This window comes from Neovison vison, chromosome 1 (assembly GCF_020171115.1).
Source record: "Neovison vison isolate M4711 chromosome 1, ASM_NN_V1, whole genome shotgun sequence".
In the NCBI taxonomy this organism is placed as follows: Eukaryota; Metazoa; Chordata; class Mammalia; order Carnivora; family Mustelidae; genus Neogale; species Neogale vison.
Window position 1 is genome coordinate 24,754,688 of NC_058091.1, and position 18,729 is coordinate 24,773,416.

General features: G+C 43.2%; 1 protein-coding gene across 1 annotated transcript in view; it reads left to right on the forward strand.

The window, feature by feature from the left end:
- The window catches only part of PDSS2 (decaprenyl diphosphate synthase subunit 2), a 255,955-nt gene that overhangs the window by 235,949 nt on the left and 1,277 nt on the right, over positions 1-18,729 (forward strand). The gene's annotated exons all lie outside the window — the stretch shown is intronic.

Genomic DNA, 18,729 nt, shown 5'->3' on the forward strand with positions numbered 1-18,729 from the left:
TCTTCCGCATACCCCTTTCTTGGGCAGATGCTGCTTCTCCTACCCTGGGACTTCACATTAGCTCCTTTGGTAGAGTGGTCCATACGGCATCATTGGATGTACTAAACCTCTCGTTTCCTCTAACCTCCTGAAGTTGTCTTTACATTTAGGATTTCTGTTTTCATGGTAACAACAGACACTGTATAGAAGCATGGTCATTTTCTCCCATCTTTTCCCATAAAGGACTTGTAGTCCAATTAAATGAGGTGTTTATCATAGTGTTTAATTAAGAAAATCCAAATACCATGATGATATGGGTGCAGCTATGTAAAATTTTGATAAAGACTGGAAGAAAGCATTAAAAATATAATTATGGGCATTAAGGTGATAACACTTCAGCATGTTTTAAAATAAATACATTTTCTTTTTTTTTTTTAAGTAAGATTTTATTTATTTATTTGACAGAGAGAGACACAGCAAGAGAGGGAACATAGAGGGAGTGGGAGAGAGAGAGGCATCTCCCTGCAGGACAGGGAGCCCAATGCCAGGCTCTATCCCACGACCTTGGGATCATGACCTGAGCCTAAGACAGATGCTTAACAGCTGAGCCACCCAGGCTCCCCGAATAAATATATTTTCTTTTTAAGATTCCTGGTTTTGAAATGTGGACTCACATATGATTTAGAATTTTGACCTGCACTGCGGGGAATTGACAAGTAACTTGCCTGAAATCATGTGTTTAGTGACATAACCAGAATTTAATTTTAGACTCCTGAAAAATTGCATGTCTGCTTCTGTGGCAATAGGCAGAAATACATGGTTGGAAAATGTCATTTTTGTACACTGCGAGTTTCTGTGCTAGACCGCCTGTAGTGGTTGAAGTGATGGAAGACAATTGAGGAAAACAGAAAGCTAGCACGGAGCAGGCCTTGCGGGTGTTGATCTGATGACCTAACCACAGCACAGGGATTCTAGCACATGTGCTAGAAGGGACTGCCAAGACTGCCATCTGAAAGCTTGAAACCCCACCTCCACCTTTTGTTTCCCTAAAAACCAGATAAGAAGGGATACCTGGGTGGTTCCATCTGCTACACATCTGCCTTTGGCTCAGGTCATGATCTCAGGATCCTGGGAATGAGTCCCACATCAGGCTCCCTGTTCAACAGAGAGCCAGCCTCTCCCTTTGCCCCTCCTCCTGCTCGTGTTCTCTCTCTCTTAAGTAAATGATTTTTAAAAAATAAAATAAATTCTAGGGGCACCTGGGTGGTTCCGTCCAGTTATGCAAGTCCCACTGTTGGTCTCTGCTCAGACCTTGATCTCAGGGTCATGAGTTCAAAGCCCCATGTTGGGCTCCATATACCATATTTAGTATCTTGAACCAGAGTCATGCCTTACTATGAGCCCTCAAGTCTTTTTGCAAAACAGTTGCTCTTTGGACATGCATTCATCCCTAGTCATCAAGCTAGTTTTTTCCTCCTTAAGTCTCTGAGTATGTTATTTTGCATTTATCCCCAGTGACTATCATCTTGCTTTGATGATCTATTCCTCTAATTTCTTAATGTTATTTTAAAATTAGATTCTTGTTCTCTGAGGTGTTAACAATCCCACACACCTCAGTGGCATCAACAGACTTGATGGTCATAATCTCTGTTCCCCTGTGGATCATGAATAATATTATTAAATTCTATCAATAATAAGCCTCTTTGTGACATCATAAAATGTGCCATTCTCTCCATTGTTAACCCCAATACTATTGATATTATTTGAATTCAATTCTCTACATAGTTGCAGATCTTTTTTTTTTCCTTCAAATCGTATATTCCTAGCTCACTGATCTCGGGTTTCTAATTTTATATGTAAACTGAGGAATTAGTTCACAATAATAATATTTAGTGGGACAGTCTCTCTCAATCTTAAAATTACCATTTTGAATTGCTGACATCTAAAAAATTACATAGCTACATAATATCTGTCATTCATCAGGAAGCTACGGCAGACTTAGATTGTTGGTGAAGACCAGTTTTTAGTTGTAAGCCTGGAATCGTGTCCGGTTTTGCTCACCACTGTACTCTGAGGGCCTAACACAGTGCCTGGCACACATACTGGGTACCAGATAAATATTTGTTGGATTAGAATAGAATAGAATGAGTGAAATAACCCAAGATAAACCAAATGTTTGTGCCTCGATTCTGTTCTTTTCATTCATAAAGCGTATTTGGCTCTGCCTTTGTTCTTTTTCCCTCCCAAGTATATCTGCAATCAGATGGTTACATCCTCTATGCTTTGCACTCCCTGGGTTGAAACAAAGATTCACTTGGGGTAACCTTTTGAATCGTAGTCTAGAAAGCGAACTAAAAATGCCCTCCAGGCTGGTTCTGTGGGTGACTGCTCTGCACTGTGGGAGAGCTGGATTCAATTACTGCTCCCAGTTAGTGGCCTCAGGAGCCACCTGTGCACAGGACGTGCCTATATGCCTTTATGTGGAGGATAGAGCCTTCTGTCCCCTAGAGGAGCCTGTTTCGTCCATTGAAACTGTTTTAAGTAGATCGAAGGAAATACCATTCCCTTTCCTTGTCTAAAAACAGCGGCAAGGCATGGGCTTTCCAAAATTACGTTCTTGAAGAGAAAGAAAAGGGGGGCACCCCCACGTAGACCCCGAATGTGGTTTCAGTAAGTAACAGGTCTTTGTCATTACCTAGATTGATACTTCCAAACTCAGACACTCATCTTACAGCCTGGTTTTATACAGATTTGAAGGTTTTTGTGATTTCAGCATGATCGGTATCAGAAAGCTATAATCTGTTTCCTTGGCACATGTGAAGCCATTCCCCCACATTCCCCCACATTTCCCCACTTGCCCCATCAGGAAGAGCTGAACTGCCTTTCCTGAAATGGCAAGGTGGCAGTGCCACCTCCTTTTTCAAACAGAATTACTGAGATAATGGTAGAGATTACAAGAACTGCAGCATTGAATAGTGATGTGTAAGATGCTACTAAAGCTTTTGGGCAAGTGGATCCTGTCTCTTTCCCACAAATCTTTGACTTGCTGGCTTGATGAAAGATCTTATCTATTCACCGGATCATAACGAAGCTGGAGGTGGACCGCTAAAAGACAGATTCCTGCATAGTGCGATGGTGCCCCCTGTAGAAGGTCTCCCAGTCCTAGGTCTGAGGAAGTTATACTCACCTTTATCTTGGATTCAGCTAAAAAGACTTGTGTGCTCCTCTTTAAAAGGGTTGTAGGCCTTTCTATGTGCTTTGATCTCCGTGCGATGCCTACCCTAGTACACGTCTCTCATTGTGCACTCTGCTCAAGACACACAAAACACTTTGATCAGATGGCTCTATCGAATTCTATCTTTGAATCCCTTCATTTTATGGGGAAGAGATCAAATAACCTCACAATGTCCACACCGTTACTATCTCACAGAGTCATGATTCTGTCCAGGTTCGCTGACTCCACAGGATCTACTCTTTACCACCATACTGCTTCTCAGAGGGCTTAGACCTACTATGAAACAAGCAAGGGAGAATTTGAATGCAGGCTCTGGTTTTATGAACATCCGGGAGACGTGATGCCTCATTCTAAAATCCAACATTGTTCTTGTCTCAGAAATAGGGATTATCTTGTAAATGACTATATTACGATTTATGTTTGCTGATCTAGTGCAATAATTATTGGGATTTTTTTTTTTAATTGGCAAGCATTCTTCACTCTTCAAAGAAAGGTTTATGGATATAAACATTTAAAATGACTTCTCATTACCATTCTCTTGAGGGAGGCAAGGATCTATGTTAACAAATACACCTTCCGTAACTCCGTATCGTAGAGATCTCCTTCTGGAAGAAGTGTTCATCCCACAGGTATGACGATAGTTACATGGCACAGACAGTAACTTCTTCACCCCGTATGCTGGTTCCTGCATTCCCCCAGTCTGATGTAACCTGCCTGGAAGATAATGTCACCACTGTAACCTCAGTAGATAGTTTTTCTGTTGTTGGACATGGACTTTAGTGATGGAAGTCTTTTTTTTTTTTTTTTTTTTAAGATTTAATTTATTTATTTGACAGAGAGAGATCACAAGTAGGAAGAGAGGCAGGCAGAGAGAGAGGAGAAAGCAGGCTCCCTGCTGAGCAGAAAGCCCGATGCGGGACTCGATCCCAGGACCCTGAGATCATGACCTGAGCCGAAGGCAGCGGCTTAACCCACTGAGCCACCCAGGTGCCCCTAGTGATGGAAGTCTTAAATGTGTTTTAAGCTCATGTTGTATCAGGATACTTGTTAGGATGTTAGAAATCTAGGGTCTTGTAGACAGCAGTGGTAGTGATAGTAGTTTTGAGGCAAGTGATCCCCAGTTACCAGCATCCAAATGCTAAAGCAGACGAAAAATTGAGACATAAGGAGGAGTTAAGAAATGGATACGTAAGAAATGTATGCACGTAGTTTATGTGTTCCACAAATAACCCCCAGGACTGTCACATACCTACATGACGTGATTGCTCTCATCCCACAATATTCTTTTTAATTAAATAACCAGCATAATATTCGTCATGAGATTACAGAGTTCCTTAAAAAAGCTACAGGCAAAGAGTGGCTCGTTGCGGCAGTCTATAACCTCTATGTTTTGCTTTCTGAATTTCAGTGTGTATAATTAAGCTCCTCTTTGGAATATAATACTAAAAATAAAAAAATTATTTTTGAATCAGAATACAGATAAATCTGAGATTATTTATAAATAGTTCAATTTTCCTTCAGAAGGCATGATTGCTCTCCTATGCAATTTAAGCCTCAATTTAATATAATTCCATATTACAAACCTCAAATTCCAATGAAATGCCAATGGAAGTTTATAAACTAAGAATTAAATTCTACATTGTAGTCCATCTGAGTGCCTGTGGCTCAGTTGCTTAAGCGTCTGACTCTTGGTTTTGGCTCAGGCCATCTCAGGGTGGTGGGATCAAGGCCCACGTAAGGCTCTGCACTCAAGGGGAAGTTGGCTTGAGATTCTTACTCCCTGTCCCGCCCGCACTACCAGCCCATGCACACACTCTCTCAAATAAAATAAATCTTTTAAAAATAAATAAATAAATTGCACATTTTCGTCCATTTAATTACATTTTGGAATCAGGTACATCGGCTCCTACCCTGAGCTACATACAAGTTGAACTGTCTTTCTTAAGGAGCAAGCGCTACTTTTTTTTTTTTTTTTTAAGATTTTATTTTTATTTATTTGAGAGAGAGTGAGCACATAAATCAGGGGAGGGGCAGAGGGAGAGGGAGAAGCAGAGCAGGCTCCCTGATGAGCAGGGAGCCCAACATGGGGCTTGATCCAAGGTTCCCGGGATCATGACCTGAGCTGAAGGCAGACGTCCAACTGACTAAGCCACCCAGGTGCCCTGAGAAGGAAGCACTACCTTGCCTGAATTCTCTGTCAAAGAGTCAACAATTTAGGTCAGTTTTGAGTATGTCAGTAAAATGTTTTTAGCTACAGGAAAATACCTCTAAATACATGCATATACATGTATATATAGGGGTACTGAACTCTATACATATGTATATATGAATGTATGATTTTGGATTATTTGTACATATAATAGGGATGTATATATTCAGATATGATCATTTGTATGAAATGAGCTATTTGGTTATGAAGCTATTTGTGGATAGTAGTCCACAGCACAGACTCATAAATGTGCTCTGCTAAGATGTTGTGTCTTGAAATGAGCTCTGAAACAGATCTCACCTGGCCCACCCGGGACATCATCTTATTGCCACACATCATCTTATTTGTTCTTCTTAATCACTTCATGTGGTATGATACGATCTTTCCAATTTTACAGTTGAGGGCTTAGAGAAGTTGCCTAGCCCAAGATCCCACGTGTCCAGGTCTACAGTTTCCCTACTAACGTTTGCTCATTGCCTCTCTACAGTTGTTTTTCATATTATGAAACAGTAGAAATGGATTAACGGGTCTTAGGAGGAGACCTCATCCCCTTATTGGATTAAAAAAGGTTCCTAAAAAAAAAAGGTTCCTGTGTGGCTTCATCTGGGGTTTTCTGCTCTGGTTCTTGAAAAACTGCTGTATATGGAAGTAGCAGCATTTTGTCCCTCCCAGAGCAAACCTCTTCTCTTATCTCCCATCTCCACGGGCTTCAGGTTCCAAGACTCAGCAAGGGAAAAGAAGAGCAGAGTAACGAATGCCGTGTGTGTCACACATGCTCATACAATTATACAAAATGATCTTAATTCTGCAAAAGAATACAAAGAACTTATTTTAAAAGTATTGTAAAGCTTAATACATATTGCAGGAGTTTTCCGCACTATTTTGCAAAAGAAAAAATACTCTGATGTTTTATAAGAGAACGGAAAAATGTTAAAGTATGGGCTAAATTATATTTGTCAATTTGAACTCATTAGTTAGTCCTTTATTCAATGACTTTTTTGTCCCCAAGATTTATTTATTTAGAGAAAGAGAGAGCGACCGACCACAAGCAGGAGAGAAGCAAGGGAGGGAAGAATCCCCAAGCAGACACCCTACTGAGTGCAGAAACCCACCCAGAGCCTGATCCCGTGACCCCAAGATCATGACCCCAGCAAAATTAAGAGTTGGGCGCCCAATCAACTGAGCCACCCAAGTTCCCCATCCAATGACTTAAATGTAGTATGATGAGCCCTGTGATTGCTTTCATTTAATTTTTTTTTGAGAGAGAGAGGGCATGTGCATGAGGTGAGGGGAGGGGCAGTAGGAGAGGGAAAGAGAGAATCCCTAGCAGACTGCACAACCAGCACAGAGCCCAACACAGCGGCTCAGTCTCACAACCCTGAGATCATGACCTGAGCGGAAATCAAGAGTCGGACGCTTAACCAATTGAGCCACCCAGGTGGCCCCCAAGATTGGTTTTTAAAAATAGTGAAAACGGGGACGCCTGGGTGGCTCAGTTGGTTGGGCAGCTGCCTTCGGCTCAGGTCATGATCCCGGCGTCCTGGGATCGAGTCCCACATCGGGGTCCTTGCTTGGCGGGGAGCCTGCTTCTCCCTCTGTCTCGGCCTGCCATTCTGTCTGCCTGTGCTTGCTCTTGCTCCCTCTCTCTCTCTGACAAATAAATAAAATCTTTAAAAAAAAAAAAAATAGTGAAAACGGGACGCCTGGATAGCTCTGTTGGTTAAGCGGCTGCCTTCAGCTCTGCTGTGATCCCAGGGTCTTGGGATCGAGTCCCACGTTGGGCTCCTCACTCACTGGGAAGCCTGCTTCTCCCTCTGCCTTCCGCTCCCCCTGCTTGTGTGCACGCGCCCTCTCTTGCTCTCTCTCCCCACCCCCCTGGCAAATAAATAAATAAATAATCTTTTAAAAAATAATAAAGTATAGTGAAAAATGACACGAGGTAATGATGTCCTGTGATTGTGTGAAACAGCAGGTGCCATTACTGCAGTCAGTATCTTTGGTTGAGATTTTTGGTAAAAATAAGTTTTCAATATTAAGGAGTTAAGTAAAAATATGTGAGTTTTGTGACTTAAAAAGTGGAGGTGATGATATCTGAGCCTATTCAGGGCCTTAATTTAAAAAAATAAAAAAAAGTATGACCTGAAGAATATACCTAATCAATTAAAATATTTATGGCCTTTTTCTTAGCAGAAATGTGGAAATTTTCCATTTCCAGTTCTTACTGACATTTGTTTGGCAGCCATATGGCATTTTTAGTTATGGTTTTTAAAAAAATGTATATATTGTTATAGAGGCACGTGGTTAATATAACAATGGCTTCAATTTTCCATCATCTCTGTAAATAGAATTTTATCCAAAGCTATTTGACTTAATGTATTTCTTAAAAATCTATGATGTAGGGGTGCCTGGGTGGCTCAGTGGGTTAAAGCCTCTGCCTTCGGCTCAGGTCATGATCCCAGGGTCCTGGGATCAAGCCCCGCATCAGGCTCTCTGCTCAGCAGGCAGCCTCCTTCCCTCCCCTCTCTCTGCCTGCCTCTGTGCCTGCTTGTAGTCTCTGCCTGTCAAATAAATAAATAAAATCTTAAAAAAAAAAATCTATGATGTATATTGAAAAAATTTGCCCTTGGGGCACAGGTTTGCAAAGGACATTATTGACATAGATAGGTGTTCTCTTCCAGATGAAATTGATATGCCTCCCAGTTCACATACGAGTGAAAGGAAAAGCATTATACCATGCTGCTTAAGAGCAAGAAGTATTTGGATCTTGACTCCAGCACTTATCTTCCATGTTACCTTGAGCAAGCTAACTCTTATCTAAGTTTGTTCATCAGTAAAATAAGAATAATGTTAGTAGCTACCTCATAGGACTGTTGTAAAGATTGAAGATACGTCTGTCTTAGTGCTGGGCACACATAAGTACTGTGAGGTTGTCTTTGTTGTTATTGCTAGTATTGTTATGACTATGGGCTATTTTAATATTGGGAATTGTATCATTCTTGTCCTTTGGCACATGAATTCATGTGCTCGAGGAAGGAACTAAAAATTCTCTTATTTCGGGGTGCCTGGGTGGCTCAGTGAGTTAAAGCCTCTGCCTTCCTCTCAGGTCATGATCCCAGGGTCCTGGGATTGAGTCCCGCATCAGGCTCTCTGCTCTGCAGGGAGCCTGCTTCCTCCTCTCTCTCTGCCTGCCTCTCTGACTACTTGTGATCTCTGTCAAATAAATAAATAAAATCTTTTTTTAAAAATCTCTTATTTTCGGGGCGCCTGGGTGGCTCAGTGGGTTAAGCCGCTGCCTTCGGCTCAGGTCATGATCTCAGGATCCTGGGATTGAGTCCCGCATCGGGCTCTCTGCTCAGCAGGGGGCCTGCTTCCCTCCCTCTCTCTCTCTCTCTCTCTCTCTCTCTCTGCCTGCCTCTCTGTCTACTTGTGATCTCTCTCTGTCAAATAAATAAATAAAATCTTTAAAAAAAAAAAATCTCTTATTTTCGTCCCCTTTCTTTTGCTGAAATAAGATATTTAATTAAATCAGTAGATTTTCTTTCTGCAGACTCTTGCAGATAATCTGTTGTTCTGAGGAAAAACGAATGCTTTTTAGGTGGTTTGCAACTTGTTTGTTTATCATAATATGTTTATCATATTAGAGAAAAGTTTTAATTACAGCTTTTCCTTTTGTACCAAGTCTTGCCAATCAGAAGTTGGGAAGACCTTTCAATTGAAGCACTATCAGCTAGAATCTTGGAGTTGGATGGGACTTTGAAGGCTGCCTTGTTCCACCTCCCACATCTGCTAAGAATTTTATTCATAGGGACGCCTGAGGGGCTTAGTCAGTTGAGCATCTGTCTGCCTTGGGCTCAGGTCATGATCCTGGAATCCTGGGATCAAGTCCCACGTTGGGCTCCTTGCTCGGCAGGGAGCCTACTTCTCCCTCTGCCTGCCATTCTCCCTGCTGTGCTCTCTCAGTCTCTCTCTCTCTCCCTCTATCTCCCCCTGCCAAATAAATAAATAAAATCTTTTTAAAAAAAAAAAGAATTTTGTTCATCCCTTCTCTGATGTGGTCATCTAGTTGCTGAGGACTTCCAAAAACAGGGGCTTCACAGCTGGTGAAAAATAATTATTCTCTTGTTAGACAACTCTAGTTGTTTGAAAACTCTCTCTTACCTGTTGTTGAAGTCTGCTTCCCAGAAATTTCACCCTGTACCTCTTCGTTCTGTCTCCTGAAGCGTACAGAACAGGACTGTTCCATCTTCCATTTGATTACTTCAGGTGCTGGAAGATGGCTTTCATCTCCTCCTGTAATCCTTTCCTCCAGGTTAAACATTCCTTAGGTGCGTGTTTACAAATACCTCTTCATCCTAATACTGGAGCCAGGCTACCTTGAATGCCCATCTTGATACGTGGCCATAGCACCCAGGACAGAACATAGTTTTCTAACCACAAACTGACCATCAAACAGTACAGCCTGACCATTCCTGCCTGTGTTTTGGATATGTACCTCTGTTGATGCTGCCAAAGTTTGTGTTTGGGCTTTTTTCTAAATTTTCTTGAATCTATATCACCATCTTGGCTTATATAAAGAATGTGGTTAGCAAAGATTCTCACCACTTCTTTATGAGTCATTGTCAAACTGAGGTTCACACTTGTACAATGAATTTTTGGAACCTATAGAACCTGTAGAACTATACAGTTATCCCTGTACATTGCATCTCGCGAGTCTCCGTCTTTTTTCAGTATGTGAAAACCATTAAGATTTGATGCTATCCATGTGTTAGCTTTCTCTCCTGGCTATATGACATCTGAAAATTAAAATCTAGTACATATTTCTTCTCCGTCTTCATTCAGGTAATCCATGGAACTGTGATAAAGGAAAGAAACCAAATCGGGGTTTTTTTTTGTTTTTCTTTTTTTATTGAAATATAGTTGACTGGGTGCCTGAGTGGCTTAGTTGGTTAAGTTTCTGCCTTTGGCTCTGGTCGTGATCCCAGGTTCCTGGGATCGAGTCCCATGTTGAGCTCCCTGCTCAGCAAGGAGTGTGCTTCTCCCTTTCTCTCTCCCTCTGCTTGTGCTTTCTTTCTCTCTCAAATAAATTTTTAAAAAATCTTAAAAAAAAAGAAAGAAAGAAAGAGGGCGCCTGTGTGGCTCCGTAGGTTAAGCCTCTGCCTTCAGCTCAGGTCATGATCTCAGGGTCCTGGGATGGAGCCCTGCATCGGCCTCTCTGCTCAGCAGGAAGCCTGCTTCCCTCTCTCTCTCTGCCCGCCTCTCTGCCTACTTGTGATTTCTGTCAAATAAATAAAATCTTTAAATAAAATAAAACCCAAATATACTCTCTTTACTGTTTCTGAAGCTAACAGTGAGTGGCCTTTGTTCCAGATGCACCTCTGTCCTCATCTTTTTCTTTTGTCCTGTGTTTGAAGACCTTCGTCAGTTGAATCTCTCATCTCTGAGATTTCTTAGGTCTTTCCGTAGCTGGAAAGGACCATTTGTGTGCACTGGGAGCATGAAGAGGACCGAGGTAAGTGGATGCCTCTGTCAAGGTGCTCTAGACTGGAAACTGGGTTTCCAGAGTGAGGAGGAAGACGGAGAAGGGAAGTGCCGCGAGAGGTATCAGGCAAAACGAGTGAGACATCTGCTGGCGGGGAGCAGTCTCAGTGAGGGTGTCATGCAGGAATTTGTCCAAAAGGGCAATACTGTGTTCGGAATGGGAGTGGCGGTGGCCTTAAAATGCAGAGGATACCGGAAGCCAGACCTAAGGCAGGTTGGTAGCTGCCTCCTCTCTGACGACCTGTAACGGGCTGTTTCATCCTTAAAGTCCCCTCTTCATGGAATTTATTTTCATCTTTACAGTTTTTAATTCATTCCTTTTTTCTGTTTCCTTTGTCTTCTCTTAATATTACGCCATCTTTTGGGACTATCTGAGAGCACTTGTCCTTCTTTGACATACTGCCTTGATATTTTCATGCCTCTTATTTTTGTCATCGTCTCCTTCCCCTGCGCACCCCCCATCAGTCTTCAGCAGATTCTGATGAGGTTGTTTCGGAACATTTTTCTGTGAGGAATGGCACTTTAAAAACATGTGTGGCAAGTGTCCTGGTGATAATACAGACTTAGGGGTGGATTCCCACACAATTCTCACAGCTTTCTACCTCTCCTTTGTCAGCTCCTTCAAATCAGGGATAGCATCCGATCTCCACAGTGCAGCTCTGTGCAGAACAGCTGCTCGGCCCAGGCTCAGCAATGGAGGAGGCAAAATGCTGCTTCTTCATACCTGGGCCTTTTCCAGTCTGAGCCCCAAGAGACCTTATTCCGTAACTGCTTATTTTGGACTCTTTCATAATTAATGATGACCATAGTTGAAATTTAGTTTTGTCAGAGGCTCTCATCCCCCTTGAACGATTTCCATTTATGATCTCTTGGAATCATGGCAGTCTTTTCACTAATTTTTAAATGTGCTTTCCTAATATGTGGTCTGGGTGTCCAAAACCATGCGTGCTAGTCCTTTCTTTCACTGAGTCTAGTACCAGGTTGGAGTCCTTTATCATTACTGCATGTTAGTTTCTGCCATCTTCTTAATCGCCATTAGGGAAGCATGGTCCACTTCTCCCACTCGATTAGGAGATGCGTGGTCTTGGGGCTCCTGGGTGGCTCAGTGGGTTGGGCTGCTGCCTTCGGCTCGGGTCATGATCTCAGGGTCCTGGGATCGAGTCCCACATCGGGCTCTCTGCTCAGCGGGGAGCCTGCTTCCTCCTCTCTCTCTCTCTCTCTCTGCCTACTTGTGATCTCTCTCTCTCTGTCAAATAAATAAATAAATAAATCTTTTTTTTTTTAAAAAAAAAAGGAGATGAGTGGTCTCCTTCCGTAACAGCATGGCCGCCATTTGTTACCTTTCCTCCCTATTCAAGTATTTTCAACCATTACATACAAACAAACCAAAAAAACCCTTTAACATACTGCTTCTACTTCCCTAGTCTCTATTATCCAGTTCCTACAGAGCAAGGTCTACCCTAATTTCCAGATGAGTTTCAGCATCCCCATTCTCTATAGCACTTTCTCTGTTTGGGCAAAGGAAAACTTGGGGTTCTCTCCAATTCTGTTCCAGTGCTATAGAGAGGAACAGCTCTGGGTGTGCAGAAATGAAACCCAGGCTATTTCTCAGATTTGTTGTTGACTCTTACCCCTCAGCCGATCTCATCATAATTACCTTCTCCTGTAAAATGAGATGAGAAGATAAGACTGGGCTTGGGTTTCTACCAGGTCTGAAAGTCTTTCTTTGGTTTCATTGGAGAGCAGCAGTTGTCTCACCCACTTCTGCTAAAGCTGCCTAGATCTCATGGCAGGGGCTTGTCTTGACTATTTAAGAGAATTTTTTTAACCAAATGGTTTTCAAAAGCATATGATGATTTCTCAAAAGGGTCTCATAAAAGCAACATTTATCACTGAAAAGGTGTTTAATAACACCTTTTAATAAATGTTAAATAATAATGCACTTAACTTTAAGTACTTTGCATCTTTTTCTCTCTGTGTTAATGTCTTTAATTGGATCCTCTAGCAAGGGATTTGGACCTAATTTATTGCAGGTGATGCTGCACTTACATAATTATTCAGTTGACTTAATTAGAGATTTAATTATATTAGTGCCCTAAAGTGCTATATCAGAGAAGTAAAAACACAGACTGGTAATTCACCTTTTTGTATTTTTTTACATCACTCACCCTACAACTAAAAATGTTTTTCACGCCGTAAAGGCCAGAGGGCATGCCAGCCTCTTCTAGCCGTATCCTAATATGGAAAGTTCTGTCTGTGCATTTGTTAAGGCTTTGCCCAGTCAAAATGCAGGTGAAAGCAAAAGTGGAAAGGATTTTTCCAATGGTGCGGTGTGCCTGGGTGGCTCAGATGGTTAAGCATCTGCCTTTTACCTCAGGTCCTGATCTCCACATCCTGCGACTGAGCCCAACATTGGGCTCCCAGCTCAGTAGGGAGTCGGCTTCTCCCTCACCCTCTGCCTCTCCCCCTGCTTGTACCCTCTCTGTCTCTCTCTCTCTCTCTCTCTCGCTCTCGCTCTCGCTCTCTCTCAAATGAATAAATAAAACCTTAAAAAAAAAAAAGGATTTTTCTAATTGTGGTCTTATCTCTTGCATCTCTTAGAACCAAAGTTGTAGGTCCAGTCCCTCAGCAGTCCTTTCAACCCCCTCCAGCTCTAATATGTGGTCTAGGGCAGCCCCCTAACAGGTGGTCCTCGGAGGAAGCAGCTGTGTTTGTATCTCCCACACCTGCTACACACCCATGCCATACAGGTGCACAATACATGGTGGTCAAAACAGTATAAACCCTTGTGGCGCCTGGGTGGCTCAGGAAGTTAAGCCTCTGCCTTTGGCTCAGGTCATGATCTCAGGGTCCTGGGATTGAGCCCTGCATTGGGTTTTCTGCTCAGTGGGGAGCCTGCTTCCTACCCCCCCCCCGCCCCGCCGCTTTCTCTGCCTGCCTCTCTGCCTACTTGTGATCTCTCTGTCAAATAAATAAAATATTTTTTAAGGGGCGCCTGGTGGCTCAGTGGGTTAAACCTCTGCCTTCGGTTCAGGTCATGGTCTCAGCTTTCCCTTCTCTCTCTGCCTGCCTCTCTGCCTACTTATGATCTTTCTCTCTCTGTCAAATAAATAAATAAAGTTTAAAAAATATATATATTTTTAAAAAGTTCATTAATGTTAACTATAATATTTTTTTAAAAGTATAAAACCAACCCAACTATTTTTTTAAGATTTTATTTTTTTATCTGAGAGATCACGAGCAGGGGTGAGAAGGGTAGAGGGAGAAGCAGGCTCCCTGTTGAGCAGAGAGCTCCGATGCAGGGCTCCATCCCAGGACCCTGGGATCATGACCTGAGCTGACGGCAGATGTTTAACTGATTGAGCCACCCAGGCGCCCCCAACCCAACTGTTTTAAAATATAGTAACTCAAAATATGTTCCCCAGCAGGTAAGGTACTCCCAAATCTGGCTAATCATTGGAATGACTTAAGAAGCATTTTTAGGCCTTGTTAAATCCATCTCTAGGATTGGGGCCTTGATATCTGCACTTTAAAGTTCCCCAGGTGAGGGATGCATGGGTGGCTCAGTCTGTCAAAAGGCTGCCATCACCTCAGGTCATGATCAGGGGTCCTGGGATCTATCTCGGAGGCAGTGTCCCTGCTCAGCAGGAAGCCTGCTTCTTCCTCTTCCTCTGCCGCTTTCCCTGCTTATACTCTCTCTCTAATAAATAAATAAAATCTCAAAAAAGAGAGAGAGGGAGAGAAATGTAGAATGCAATTGCACAACACAGCCTGATCCTTTCAAAACGGCAATATCATAGGAGAGAAAATTATTAAAGTGTCGTAACAGATGAATGCAGTGTGTGAAGCAGGACTTATCATGAATCAGGGAAAAAAATAAAAACACTAACAAAGACATTTTAGAGCCAGCTGGGGAAATTTGCTCATGGACTAGATATAACACAATGGTGGAGAATTATTGTTAGCTTTCCTAGTTGTGACAATATTCTGGTTATGCAGGAGAGAGTTCTTAGGAGCTGCAGTCAAAGCAAGGGTGAAGCCTACTGCAGCCCAACATGTGTTCAAGCCAAGTCCTGCCAGCTCAGAGCCTGTTGTTAAATATTTCAGAATTTTGTGATTCCACCGTCCTTGGTCTCTTGTGATCAGCTGTGATGGGAGTTTTTATACCACAAAAATCTGCAAATGCTACAAACCGGGTTTTTCTCCTCCCTTGGAGAGGTAACTTACCAGCAAGCATACCACTGCCCACAGCTTATTTGCAAACAGTTGAGAAAACACATACATACAAGTAGATAAAACAAAAATAGCAAAATATTGACAATTGTTGACTGTCAGTAGTGATGTGGTCATGCGTTGCACTAGACGAGGAGTCAGCAGCCAGTCTGAGAACGCGAAGGTGGAAGTATTTTAGGCTCTGTGGGTGCGTACAGCTCTGCAGCAGCTGCTCACCTCTGCAGCTCTGCCACTAGAGCCCAAAGCAGCCACAGACAGTATGTAACTGAACGGACATGGATATGTGCCAATAAAACTTTATTTATAAAAACAGCGGGGGTTAGATTGGGCCTGGGGCTGCAGCTTGCCAACTCCTGTGCTAGTCTTTGAACTTTTCTGTACTTTTTAAATATTTGATAATAATTTTTTTTTTTTTTTTTAATTCAGATTTCTTAGCCTAGTTTTCAGAGCCCTCCTGGATCCCCTGTTACTTATCCCTGTAAGGCTTGTCACACCGATCTACCTTTTTTCCCTGGACACTGTACTCTGGTCTCCTCTGTGCCTTTGTTTAAGCTCTTTCGATAAGATTCCCTTGCTCCCCTCAACCCTGTAACTCCTTACCAACATTCTCAAACATGCCTCAAATCTCACTACCCTGTAAGGTCTTCTTGAATCTCTTCTAATTACAATTGATCTCTATTTCTTTGATCATTTATAGTCCTTTATTCGTCCTGTAGTTCTCCTGCTTTTTACAGTATACCCTTAACTAGTTCCTGATCCATGAAGTGGAGAAGGATCATCGTACTTTCACATAAGTGTTTAGTTAACGTCTGCACATTGAAATCCACTCATGCATTTATTATGCACGTGCCTGCAGGTACCAACCTAAAGTGTAGAATACAGAATGTTGGCCTAATTTAGGTTTGGGGTAATTAAAGATAATGAAAATTGAGAGCATGTTCTCTCTTCCTCCCACCTCTCCCTCCCTTTTGCTTTTCTTCCCCCTTTTTTCCCTCCTTCCTTCCTTATCCAACTCCAACTACCTTTGAGGTTGTTGTGCATGAAGCTACAAAAGACTTCATCTTTTGGATGGGTTGGCTTTCTAAGGGCCTGAGGAGGAAGAAGACTTAAGTAGTTTGTAATATTTGTAGTGTTTTAGACACTGTCTAGCACTCTGTGCTGTCTCAGGTAGTTGACTCCAACAGTCCTACAAGGGGCTGCTGATATTACCCCAAGTAGTTAAATGGCTCCTCTAAGATTATAAAGCTATAGTGGGATTCGAATCCACCATTTGAGTGCCTTCATGCGTTCAGTGGTTGGCAAGAGACCAGGGCATCCTGGGCTGAAATAGTCCTGAAGTTCACGTGCAGTGTGTGGCAATACCTGTGGGGCAGTGAGATTCTGGCAGAGTGTAGTGTTCGGTACTGCGGGACGGGGTGTTGGAAACCCTGGCTTCTGACCACAGCTGTGCCACTCCTCACCTGTGATCTTGGGTGAGCTGCCGAGCTTCTCTGAGCCTCTGTTTTCTTCTCTGTGTAATTAGAGGAATAAAGCAGATTGTTTCTTTTATTCCTTTATGTTACGGCTGTATGCAGTAGCTTAAAGTCTAAGGAAGAGATAGACAAGGGAATGGAGAAATACAACACTGTATAATAATGCTGTACTCCAGGGGACGCCTGGGTGGCTCAGTCCTTAAGCGTCTGCCTTGTGCTCAGCTCGGGTCATGATCGCAGGGTCCGGGCCACGTCAGGCTCCCTGCTCAGCGCGGAGCCTGCTTCTTTCTCTCCTACTCCCTCTTCTCGTGTTTCCTCTCTCACTGTGTCTCTGTCAAATAAATAAAATCTAAAAAAAAAAATAATGCTGTACTCCAGATAGGCACAGGGCACTTGAGGAGCCCCAAGGGAAAGAAGGGGCACCCAGCTTCTTAGGGCTCTCATGCCTAGCTGATCATATTCCGCTCAAGTGGAATTTGGGGAGTTTGAAGGACGTGGGGAGATACGGGAACAGTCTCAGGGGAGATAACTGCTGCGAGCAGTTTCCCTCAATAATGATGATGGGAGAACAAGGGAGAACCCAGGCTGGGCAAGGGCTAGATCAGGAAAGGACTTCTGTGACCTTATGAGAGAGCTTGGACTCTTCTGAGGGGTATTGGAAAGTAGTGAAGGGTTTTAAACAAGATCACATTTGCATTTTATAAAGCTCTCCTTGGCAGCATGACAGATGGAGTCCAGGGGCAAAATCTGGTGGTGGGAAGACTCTTGAGGAAGTGGTTGCATCAAACAAGTCAGGCGAGGGATGATGGTCGTCTGAACGGAGGTCGCGGCAGTGAGCATGAAGAGGGGAGGACAAATCTGAGAGCTCTAAAAGAGACGGAATGGCTCGGACCTAGAGACTCCGTCCATCCAGATGGATACAGACAACCTCACAATCTCTGTGGCCTCAAACAACAAGATGTGTTCCTTGCCCATGCTCCAGGGCCCACGCAGGTAGGAGAGGCACCGTGGCGCTCACTGTGGTCACTCTGGAATCCAGCACGAGGAACTTCTCCAGTGTGGCTGGGCAATATAGCCACCTTGGGGAAGGCTCTGGAGGATTTATGCAGACGGTTTAAATGTTACCGCCCGGGGGCACCTGGATGGCTCAGTGGGTTAAGCCGCTGCCTTCGGCTCAGGTCATGGTCTCGGGGTCCCAGGATCGAGTCCCGCATCAGGCTCTCTGCTCAGCAGGGAGCCTGCTTCCTCCTCTCTCTCTCTCTCTGCCTGCCTCTCTGCCTACTTGTGATCTCTCTCTGTCAGATAAATAAATAAAATCTTAAAGAAATAAATAAATAAATGCTACCGCCCAGAAGTGACTTACATCCCCCTCGACTCACAGACTAAAACTTGTCCCTTGGGGGCACCTGGGTGGCTCAGTGGGTTAAAGCTTCTGCCTTCATCTCAGGTCATGGTCCCAGGGTCCTAGGATCGAGCCCCGCATTGGGCTGTCTGCTTGGCAGGGAGCCTGCTTCCCTTCTCTCTCTCTGCCTGCCTCTCTGCCTACTTGTGATCTCGGTCTGTCAAATAAATGAATAAATAAAAAACAAAAAAAACAAAAAAAAAAACAACTGAGGACAATTCTGAATGTTCCTGTTATTTAAAAACAAAAACCAAAACAAAAAACATTGTCCCTTGGCCTCACCCAATCTCTGGGGGCCAGAGGGCCTGACCGGAAATGAGGCATGAAGGAGGACACCACCACCACCCCCCGCCAGGTTTCTGATTTAGGGAGTTAGGTAGAGGTATTCACTGAGAAAGAGAAGAGGGAACTGGGGGAAAAGGAAGCAGGCTGACCAAGTCACTATAAATCTCTTTCAGCTCTGTAGGGTAACCCTATTATTGGCCCTTCCCTGTCATCCAAAAGAGGGATTAGAAATAAACTCCAGTTGTTGGCAAGAGTTTCCTTTATCCTTTACAAAGGTGTGTTTCAGTTCATTCTTCCCAGTCAAATAAAGGCTCTTAGTTTTAAAAATGTAGCGTTCAGACCTCAACTAAGGTGTCTTTCTTGAATTTTCATACGG